Source organism: Pristiophorus japonicus, chromosome 20, assembly GCF_044704955.1.
Source record: "Pristiophorus japonicus isolate sPriJap1 chromosome 20, sPriJap1.hap1, whole genome shotgun sequence".
NCBI classification, from domain to species: domain Eukaryota; kingdom Metazoa; phylum Chordata; class Chondrichthyes; family Pristiophoridae; genus Pristiophorus; species Pristiophorus japonicus.
Window position 1 is genome coordinate 61,208,503 of NC_091996.1, and position 12,025 is coordinate 61,220,527.

Consider the following 12,025-nt stretch of genomic DNA (forward strand, 5'->3'; position numbering starts at 1 on the left):
GGAGTTTTATACTGATTCCAGCCCCTGGGTTTATCATGGCGGAAGGGCTTTAAACTGTGGCTCTTCCCCACCGTGTCTTTGCGGCGACTGCACCAATTTTTAGTACATCCCTCAGCACGTACTCCTGGATCTTGGATTGCGCCAGTCTGCAACACTCGGCCGTGGATATCTCCTTGCTCTGGAAGACCAGCAAGTTTCAGGAAGACCAAAGTGCGTCTTTCACCGAGTTGAAGGCCCTCCAGCAGCAGATGATGTCTGTCTCAGTGTGTGTCCCTGGGAACAGCCCGTAGAGCACAGAGTCCTGTGTTACGGAGCTGCTTGGGATGAACCTCGACAGCAACCACGGCATCTCCTTCCAGACCTGCCTTGCAAAGGGGCAATCCCAAAGGAGATGGATGACAGTCTCGTCCGCACCACAGCCAACTCGGGGGCAGAGTGCCATGTCTCTGAAACCCCGGCTGTGCATGAAGGATCTGACGGGTATCCGGAATCAAGCGGAGTGGTAGAACGCATGAATCGGACATTAAAAACAATGTTACGAAAATTAGTACAACAGAACCACACGTCCTGGAACAAGGTCCTCCCTTATGTATTAATGGCCATCCGAAACACAGTGGTAGCCACTACAGGCTAGTCACCCCACGAGCTAATGACCAGAAGAGTCATGAGGTGTCCAAGCCTTCATGGGATTAGATTTGAACGAGATCCAGAAAACTTCCCTGTCCTCAGAGAAATACATGTCAAACTTGATCAAGTATTTGGAAGCTGCTAGAATGGCTGCCGCAGTGAAATTGGGAAACAAACATTAAAAAAAAGTAAGGCCTACTTTGATGGGAAGGTACACCCATGGGAACTAAAAAAAAAAAATTCGGAAACCATGTAATGGTAAAAATCCAGAAGGAAGGAACTTTTCTTGCCCCTAAATATGCCGGACCATTTAGTATAGTGGAAAAGGCTAGTGCCTTAGTGTTCAATGTCATGGATGACCAAGGGAAGTATAAGTGGCACCACCTTAACCAGCTAAAACCTTTTGGGAAAATGAACAGCCACATGTACCACGTCATGTTGGATTCAGAAGAGAGAGGGCTCGCCCCACCCGACCCAGCAGCTAACCCGATCCCAGCCCAAGGTATAATACCAGTTTTGTCACCTATCCAAAATTTAGAGGCCGCAAGTAATTCAGTGGAAGCCACCAAAGAAGGAGGTAATGATTCAGAAGATGATCAGGTACCCGCCCCAGGGATACCAGACAAAGCCCGTGCCCCTCATGATGAGATGGCACCAAGTCCGACAGACGGTGTGGCACGGAGTTTCGAAGCTACGAGTCTCACATCTCGAGTCACCCCCCCCCCGACCAGGAGAAGGAAGCGAGTACAACGGTTCCCAGAGAGAGAAAGGAACACAGTCGCATGGACTAGAAACCATCCAATACCTTTGCCTGACTCTGCCCCGGATGCGAGGAGATTGAAAAGACCTACTCCGTAAGGAGAGCAACTGATACTGTGTTTTATTATCCTACAGGGTGGAATCAGAACATTTTTGTGTTGTGTGTTTGTAATTTGATGAGAATGTACAGTATGAGTTGATACCTGTTGTACTTAACGTAAGTAATATTCAGGTGCCCAGACAATTTAAGGAAATTGTATCAGGACTTCACTACTGTTGAGACAAGAAATAGGACCGAATAAGATGGAAAGTAAGAGTAGGTGGAAAAGACACATTGCAAATGACAGGTACAGTGTATGGGGCAGGAATGGCCAGTCAATACCTTAGATATTACTAATCTGAACGCTAAGATAAAGGGATTGACCAGACAAATAAAGCAGGTTTTAAATAGTTTAAATAATAAATCAGAGACAGGTAACGGAGGCAGGGTAAAAATGATGGTAAGCTGGAGAAAAGAATGGTCACCATATTGGAAAGTCACGCTCAGACTATCAACCAATTAATCAATGTTGCCAAGAAAGCAGAGAACCAAACTCGGGCGCAAGTTATGGAAACTGGATGATAGAATAATTACGGGAAAACTTGCAGGAAACCCCACCTGGATCAATAATACCCAAATTCAGAGTCTGACCTCGAACAAGGAACCCCATCCTCCAGATGGATGCCAGCTGCGAAAACACTGCAAAGTGTGGTTTCAAAAACAACACCGCCAAGAACTGTACTCTGGAATGTGGAAGTACTGGCCATAAGGTCACCGGTCTGGGCAGCCAAAGCGGAGCCAATTTCCCTCAACATAAAGACAGAGTATGCACTGTCAATTTCAGCAGGAAACACCCTGATCACCTCAGACTTACTGGCACCGACTCGACTACTTAGGCATGAAAAGGAGGGTATAAAGATAGACAGGTTCGGACAGTCCATAGCGAGGACCTAAGAGTAACACTCGGCAGAAGTAGGCACCAGGGAAGAGACCCTTGACGGAACAGTGTTAGGACGGACCAATCATCCGGGGACCTATTGGATAACTATAAAGTATAAGTGGTGAGTCTTGTACTTCTTCTGTATTAAACATAGAAAATAGGTGCAGGAGTAGGCCATTTGGCCCTTCGAGCCTGCACCACCATTCAACAAGATCATGGCTGATCATTCCCTCAGCACCGCCCTCCCGCTTTCTCTCCATACCCCTTGATCCCCTCCAACTGCAAGGGCCATATCTAACTCCCTCTTGAATATATCCAATGAACTGGCATCAACAACTCTCTGCGGCAAGGAATTCCACAGGTTAACAACTCTGAGTGAAGAAGTTTCTCCTCATCTCAGTCCTAAATGGCCTACCCCTTATCCCAAGACTGTGTCCCCTGATTCTGGACTTCCCCAACATCGGGAACATTCTTCGCGCATCTAACCTGTCCAGTCCCGTCAGAATCTTATATGTTTCTATGAGATCCCCTCTCATCCTTCGAAACGCCAGTGTATAAAGGCCCAGTTGATCCAATCTCTCCTCATGACAGCCCAGCCATCTCTGGAATCAATATTACTCCCTCAATAGCAAGAAAGTCCGTCCTCAGACTAGGAGACCAAAACTGAACACAGTATTCCAGGTGAGGCCTCACTAAGGCCCTATACAAGTGCATTAAGACCTCCCTGCTCCTATATTAAAAAAGGAGGGAGAGAGAAAACAGGGAATTATAGACCGGTCAGCCTGACATCGGTAGTGGGTAAAATGATTGAATCAATTATTAAGGATGTCATAGCAGCGCATTTGGGAAGAGGCGACATGATAGGTCCAAGTCACCATGGATATGTGAAAGGGAAATCATGCTTGACAAATCTTCTGGAAACATCCTCAAAAAATTACAGGAGAGTGGACAAGGGAGAACCAGTTGATGTGGTGTATTTGGACTTTCAGAAGGCTTTCAATAAGGTCCCACACAAAAGAGATTATGTGCAAAGTTAAAGCACATGGGATTGGGGGTAGTGTGCTGACGTGGAATGAGAACTTGTTGGCAGACAGGAAGCAAAGAGTAGGAGTAAATGGGTACTTTTCAGAATGGCAGGCAGTGACTAGTGGGGTACTGCAAGGTTCTGTGCTGGGGCCCCAGCTGTTTACATTGTACATTAATGATTTAGATGAGGGGATTAAATGTAGTATCTCCAAATTTGCAGATGACACTAAGTTGGGTGGCAGTGTGAGCTGCGAGGAGGATGCTATGAGGCTGCAGAGTGACTTGGATAGGTTAGGTGAGTGGGCAAATGCATGGCAGATGAAGTATAATGTGGATAAATGTGAGGTTATCCACTTTGGTGGTAAAAACAGAGACAGACTATTATCTGAATGGTGACAGATTAGGAAAAGGGGAGGCGCAACGAGACCCGAGTGTCATGGTACATCAGTCATTGAAGGTTGGCATGCAGGTACAGCAGGCGGTTAAGAAAGCAAATGGCATGTTGGCCTTCATAGCAAGGGGATTTGAGTACAGGGAGGTGTTACTACAGTTGTACAGGGCCTTGGTGAGGCCACACCTGGAGTATTGTGTACAGTTTTGGTCTCCTAACTTGAGGAAGGACATTCTTGCAATTGAGGGAGTGCAGCGAAGGCTTACCAGACTGATATATCAAAAAAGACTGGATCAACTGGGCTTGTATTCACTGGAGTTCAGAAGAATGAGGGGATCTCATAGAAACGTTTAGAATTCTGACGGGTTTAGACAGGTTAGATGCAGGAAGAATGTTCCCAATGTTGGGGGAAGTCCAGAACAAGGGGTCACAATCTAAGGATAAGGGGTAAGCCATTTAGGACCGAGATGAGGAGAAACTTCTTCACCCAGAGAGTGGTGAACCTGTGGAATTCTCTACCACAGAAAGTTGTTGAGGCCAATTCACTAAATATATTCAAAAAGGAGTTAGATGTAGTCCTTACTACTAAGGGGATCAAGGGGTATGGCGAGAAAGCAGGAATGGGGCACTGAAGTTGCATGTTCAGCCATGAACTCATTGAATGGCGGTGCAGGCTTGAAGGGCCGAATGGCCTATTCCTGCACCTATTTTCTATGTTTCTATATTCAAATCCCCTAGCTATGAAGGCCAACATACCATTTGCCTTCTTTACCGCCTGCTGTACCTGCATGCCCACTTTCAATGACTGATGAACCATGACACCCAGGTCTCGTTGCACCTCCCTTTTTCCTAATCTGCCGCCATTCAGATAATATTCTGCCTTCGTGTTTTTGCCCCCAAAAATGGATAACCTCACATTTATCCACATTAAACGAACACTAACAGTACCACCATTGTCTAGTGTGTTATTTGGTATTTAACTCAAGAATCGTCGCAGGCAATCAGGCAACATCCACATTTCACACACTTGTAGCCAGGATAGTCAGAGAAAGGGCGGGGGCAAAAAAAGAGAGATCTTTTTGTGGAGGTAGAGGGCATGGCTGAGGTGCTAAATGAGTACTTTGCATCTGTCTTCACGAAAGAGGATGCTGCCAATGTCACTGTAAAGGAGGAGGTAGTAGATATATTGGATAGGATAAAAATACATAAAAAAAGAGGTACTTAAAAGGTTGGCAGTGTTCAAAGTAGAAAAGTTGCAGTCACCTGGTCCAGGGTGGGATGGATCCCAGATTGCTAAGAGAAGCAAGGGTGGGAATTGTGGAGACTCTGGCCACAATCTTCAAATCCTCCTTAGATATGGGAGTGGTACCGGTACCAGAGAAATTTAAATTAAATTGTTGCACCCCTGTTCAAAACAAAAGAGAGGAGGATAAACCCGGCAACTGCAGGGCAGTCAATCTGACATCAGTGGTGGGGAAAATTTGAGAGACAATAATCTAGGACAAAACTAATTGGCACTTGGAAAAGTACCGGCTAATAAATGAAAGCCAGCACAAATCTGTTAAAGGCAAATCGTGTTTGGGACTAACTTGATTTGAGTTCTTTGAAGAAGTAGCAGAGAAGATTGATAAGGGTAGTGTGGTTGATGTTGTGTATATGGACTTTCAAAAAAGGCATTTGATAAAATACCACACAATAGGCTGGTTAGCAAAATTGAAGCCCATGAGATTAAAGGAACAGTGGCAGCATGGATACAAAATTGGCAAAAGGATCGAAAGCAGAGCGGTGAACAGTTGTTTACAGACTGAAGGGAAGCATGCAGCGGTGTGCCCCAGTGGTCGGTATTAGAACCACTGCTCTTTCTGATATATAATAATGACCTGGACTTAGGTATACATGGCACAATTTCAAAGTTTGCAGATGATACGAAACTTGGAAATGTAATCAATGTGGAGGATAGTGACAGACTTCAGGGAGGACATAGACAGACTGTTAAAATGGAGAGATACATGGTGGATTAAATTTTAGGCAAATAAATGAGATATATATTGGCAGGAGGAATGAGGATAGACAATATGGGCCCCCTTCTGAGCTGTATCATTCTATGATATTCACGTAACTGCAGAAACCATAGGCTTATATTCCCTTGAGTATAGAAGATTAAGGGGTAATCTAATTGAGTTACTTACGATAATTAAAGGATTTATAGGGTAGATAGAAACTATTACCTCTGTTGTGGGGAGGGGGGTGCGAGGGGTAGACCAGAACATGGAGTCATAACCTTAAAATTAGAGCTAGGACATTTCGGGGTGATGTCAGGAAGTACTTCGGCATACAAAAGGTACTGGAAATCTGGAACTCTGTCTCTCTGTCTCTCTCTCTCTTGCCCAAAAAGCTGTTGAGTCTGGGGGTCAGTTGAAAATTTCAAAATTGATATTTATAGAATTTTGTTGGGCAAGTTATTAAGGGTTACGGAACCAGGCGCATGAATGGAGATGTATGAAAAGGTGCTGTTAAGGTCGAATCCTGCATGTTCTAGCTTTGGCAATCGTAGTAGCTAGCTTGACATCAGTAGTGGGGAAAATGTTGGAATCAATCATTAAGGATGAAATAGTAGCGCATTTGGAAAGCAGTGACAGGATCAGACCAAGTCAGCATGGATTTATGAAAGGGAAATCATGCTGGACGAATCTTCTGGAATTTTTTGAGGATGTAACTAGCAGAGTGGACAAGGGAGAACCAGTGGATATGGTGTATTTGGACTTTCAAAAGGCTTTTGACAAGGTCCCGCACAAGAGATTGGTGTGCAAAATCAAAGCGCAAGTATTGGGGGTAATGTACTGACGTGGATAGAGAACTGGGTGGCAGACAGGAAGCAGAGAGTCGGAATAAACGGGTCCTTTCCAGAGTGGCAGGCAGTGACCAGTGGGGTGTCACAGGGCTCAGTGCTGGGACCCCAGCTCTTTACAATATAAATTAATGATTTAGAAGAAGGAATTGAGTGTAATATCTCCAAGTTTGCAGATGACACTAAACTGGGTGGCGGTGTGAGCTGTGAGGAGGATGCCAAGAGGCTGCAGGGTGACTTGGACAGATTAGATGAGTGGGCAAATGCATAGCAGATGCAGTATAATGTGAATAAATGAGAGGTTATCCATTTTGGGGGCAAAAACACGAAGGCAGAATATTATCTGGATGGCGGCAGATTAGGAAAAGGGAAGGTGCAACGAGACCTGGGTGTCATGATTCATCAGTCACTGAAAGTGGGCATGCAGGTACAGCAGGCAGTGAAGACGACAAATGGTATGTTGGCCTTCATAGCTAGGGGATTTGAGTATAGGAGCAGGGAGGTCTTACTGCAGTTGTACAGGACCTTAGTGAGCCCTCACCTGGAATATTGTGTACAGTTTTGGTCTCCTAATCTGAGGAAGGACATTCTTGCTATGGAGGGAGTGCAGCGAAGGTTCACCAGACTGATTCCAGGGATGGCGGAACTGTCACATGAGGAGAGACTGGATCAACTGGGCCTTTATTCACTGGAGTTTAGAAGGATTAGAGGGGATCTCATAGAAACATAAGATTCTGATGGGACTGGACAGGTTAGATGCGGGAAGAATGTTCCCGATGTTGGGGAAGTCCAGAACCAGGGGACACAGTCTTAGGATAAGGGGTAGGCCATTTAGGACTGAGATGAGGAGAAACTTCTTCACTCAGAGAATTGTTAACCTATGGACTTCCCTGCCGCAGAGAGTTGTTGATGCCAGTTCATTGGATATATTCAAGAGGGAGTTAGATATGGCCCTTACGGCTAAGGGGATCAAGGGGTATGGAGAGAAAGCAGGAAAGGGGTACTGAGGGAATGATCAGCCATGATCTTATTGAATGGTGATGCAGGCTTGAAGGGCCAAATGGCCTACTCATGCACCTATTTTCTATGTTTCTAAGACAGATCAGCCATGACCTAATTAAATGGCGAAACAGGCTCGAGGGGCTGAATGACTACTCCAGTTCCTATGTTCCCCACAAAAAGTGTATGGAAAATCTGAGATAATGACAACCCTCCCTCTCCAAAATATCAACTCATTCAGTTGGAGTGACACACATGCATTTTCATCTGTATTTGGTGAATTTTGCTCCTAAAAACAAACAACTCCATTTGTAATTTGCCTCATGCTTTTTGATTATAAATCTCACTCCAAACAATTTCCAGATGTTGACAGTCCTGCTACACTGCCAGAAAGCACTTCTGAGCAGCCAGTCTCAAAGCAACATTCACAGAAACCTGAAAGCAGGACACCCACCCAGGGAGATGAGAGAAAAGTGAAAAAATATCTTTAAAAAAAAATAGTCTCATATATACTCGTAACAGTAACTCCAAAAATATACCAGTTTTACCACTGAACTCAACTTCCTAACAAAATAATTCCTCGAGTCCTTATGTAAACCCTGAATTCATGTCAACAAGATAATTGTTTAAAAAGTGAAGAAATATCCCACACTGGTTCAGCACCTTTATTTAGCGGGTAACTGAGTCATACAGACAAGGGTCCCAGGTTTCATCCCCAAGGTAGCAGTTGGGAAATGATTTTTTCCCCCCAAAAATATACTTTATTCGTAAAATATGTTCACAATACATTGGAAAATAGCTCAGTACCTTGCGGTCAGCAATTCCATACAATTAGTTTGGATGCTGACAGCAGTTCCATACAATACACTAGGTTGCATTTCATTTCAAAGTACAGTTTAGTACAATCCGTAAATCACGTTACATGTAGTATTGTGCAAATGGGGGTATTACATGGAGCAGATTAGAACAGGTTTACATTAGATTCCAGGATACATTTCAATACCGATCACGAATCACGTTACATGTAGCACTATGCAGATGAATGCAGTACACGGACCGGATGGAGGTACATTTACATTTCTTTACAAGTTACTAAACAGTGCAGAGACTTTCATTATACATGGCACAACACAGGTGTTTTTCCGTACATGGTGCTCTATGTATACAAGCAGATTAACAAGTACAGCCCGAGGGGGGTCTGATTCCATCCCCTGGGTTTCCGTGACGGAAGGGCCTTAAACTGTGGCTCTTCCCCATCATGCCTTTGCGACGACTGCACCAATCTTTAATGCGTCCCTCAGCACGTACTCCTGGACCTTGGATTGCGCCAGTGTGCAACACTCAGCCGTGGATATCTCTTTGCTCTGGAAGACCAGCACGTTTCGGGATGACCAAAGTACGTCTTTCACCGAGTTGATGGCTCTCCAGCAGCAGATGATGTCTGTCTCAGTGTGTGTCCCTGGGAACAGTCCGCAGAGCAGAGAGTCGTGTGTTACAAAGCTGCTTAGGATGAACCTCGACAGCAACCACTGCATCTCCTGCCAGACCTGCCTTGCAAAAGGGCAGTCCCAAAGGAGATGGATGACAGTCTCGTCCGCACCACAGCCAACTCGGGGGCAGAGTGCCGTGTCTCTGAAACCCCGGCTGTGCATGAAGGATCTGACGAGTAGGGCCCATCTCACCGCCAACCAAGCTACGTCTTGGTGCTTGTGTGAAAGTTCTGACAATGAAACATTCTGCCAAACGAGTTCGACAGTCTGCTTGGGGAACCGTCGACAGGATCCATCATTTTCTTTTGTATGGCGTCCAGAACCTTGCATGCTGACCACTGCTTTATGGCCTTGTGGTCAAAAGATGTTTTTCTTGAAAAACTTTTCCACGAAGGACAGGTGCTGAGGTATGGTCCAACTGGTTGGAGCGTTCCACAGCAGCCTGGCCAGATCCATCCTTCGCAACACCGGGGACAAATAGAATCTCAGCACGTACTGACACTTGGTGTTTGCGTATGAAGGAAGGGTCTATGCACAGCTTGATGCAGCCGCACACAAAGGTGGCCATCAGGATGAGGGCCACGTTCGGAACGTCCTTTCCCCCCTTGTCCAGGGTCTTGTACATTGTGTCTCTGCGGACATGGTCTATTTTCAGACAAAATTGAAGACAGCTCGGGTGACTACCACGGCACAGGAGCGGGGTATGGGCCAGACCTGCGCCACGTATACCACCACCAAGAGCACCTCACTCCTGATGACCAGGTTCTTTCCTGCAATAGATAGCGAGTGCAGCTTCCACCATTCCAGTTTATGTTTTGCTTTAGCGATACACTCCTTAGAGTTTTTGACGCACGCCCTGTCCGCTCCGAACCATATTTCCAAAACCTTCAGGTAATCTGACTTCACGGTGAAGGGAATAAAGGATCGGTCGGACCAGCTTCTAAAGAACATGGCCTCGCTTTTGCTGCGATTTACCTTCGCTCCCAAGGCCAGTTCAAACTGGTCACAGATTATGAGCAATCCGCAGACAGACTGCGGATCCGAGCAAAAGACGGTGACGCCGTCCATATACAGGGAGGTCTTGACCCGAGTGCCTCCGCTGCCTGGGATTGTCACCCCCCTAATGCCCGCACCTTCCTGATGGACTCGGCAAAGGGCTCGATACAGCACACAAACAAGACAGAGAAGAGGGGACAGTCTTGCTTGACTCCAGACCTGATCGGAAAGCTTTCAGTTTCACACCCGTTGATTAGAACTGTGCTACTGATGTCTGTGTAGAGCAGTTGGATCCAATTGCGGATACCCTCCCCAAACACCATCTTGGAGAGCACGTCCATCAGGTACGCGTGCGATATCCTGTCAAAGGCCTTCTCCTGGTCCAAGCTGATTAAACAGGTGTCCACCCTCCTGTCCCGCACGTAGGCAATCGTATCCCTGAGTAGCGCAAGGCCTTCAGAGATCTTCCTGCCGGGGACAGCGCAGACCTGGTCAGAGTGGATCACCAGCTCCAGAGCAGACTTGACCATGTTTGCGATGACCTTCGACAGGATCTTGTAGTCCACATTCAGCAGCGAAATGGACTGCCAGTTTTTGATTTCCTCCCTCTCCCCGTTCTGCTTGTAGATGAGGGTGATGATGCCTTTCCTCATTGATTCTGACATACTGCCGGCCAGAAGCATACCCACGTACACTTCCAGCAGGTCTGGGCCCATCCAGTCCCACAGAGCCGAATACAACTCGACCGGTAAGCCATCGCTTCCGGGAGTTTTACTCGTCGCGAGGGACCGGACAGCCTTTGTCATCTCATCCAGAGTCAGCGGGTGGTCCAGACTCTCCCGCTCGCTGTCGTCTAAGACCACGGAGATAGACGACAGGAAAGACTGGGAGGCCGTGCAGTCTGTGGGCTTGATGTCGTACAGCCCGGCATAGAAGGATTTGCTGATTCTCAGCATGCCGGGCTGCAAAGACATCACAGAACCATCTTCTTCCTTTCGGCTAGTGATCACAGAGCTCCCAGTGTACCTTTTGGAAGAAGAAACGCGAACACGTCTCATCCTGCTCGACAGATCGGACTCTGGAGCGGAAGATGATTTTGGAGGACTCTGAGGCAAAGAGAGAGGCTTGCTGGCCCTTCACCTCTTGGAGTTCCTCTACGACATCGACCCCCATCGACTGCAGCAGGAGCAGGTTTTGCATACTCTTCTGGAGTTGGGACAATTCCCTCTGTCTCCCTTTCGCCTCCTGAACACCTTTGAGGATGAAGAACCACTTGATGTTTGGTCTTGATTGTTTTCCACCAGTGCATTGGGGAATCACAGAGGGGTTTACGGTTCTCCAACCTTTGTAATCCCTCTCGAGTTCCTCAACGTTTTCCAGGGTCAACAGTTTCACGTTGAGCTTCCATATCCCCCTGCCAACTTTTTTGTCTTCCTGTGGGAGGCAGTCGGCCAGTAGGAGACAGTGGTCAGAGAAGAACACCGGCGTGACATCAGTGGATCTGACCTCGAGCGTGTGGGACACAAACAGGAAGTCTATTCTGGAACGGACAGATCCATCTGGTCTCGACCAGGTATATCTGCACGGCGCTCCATCTGCAGGGTTGCTGAAAGTTGGGAATGATGTAGTTGCCTCAGACCCTATGGGCTAGACTTTTCCGAGAGCTCCTCAATACCCGATTGCCCGCCCAGAAAAAACACTAACATTTCGTAAGTAACACTGGCAAAAATTTCCACTTTTAAGTTAAAACTAATCGCCTGCCAAGAAAATGGATCTTGCACCATTATTCTCGGCGGTTAAGGGAAAACTAAGTAAAACGGGCGGTTTAAAAAAAATTTAGTCGGAGGCTGCGGTTGGGCCAAGGGGGCGGGGGATTTTTAAAAAATGTCACTAAAAAATAAAAGACATT

General features: G+C 46.5%; 1 protein-coding gene across 2 annotated transcripts in view; it reads right to left on the reverse strand.

The window, feature by feature from the left end:
- Positions 1–12,025, reverse strand: part of dph7 (diphthamide biosynthesis 7) — a 51,685-nt gene that overhangs the window by 37,687 nt on the left and 1,973 nt on the right. The window lies entirely within an intron of this gene.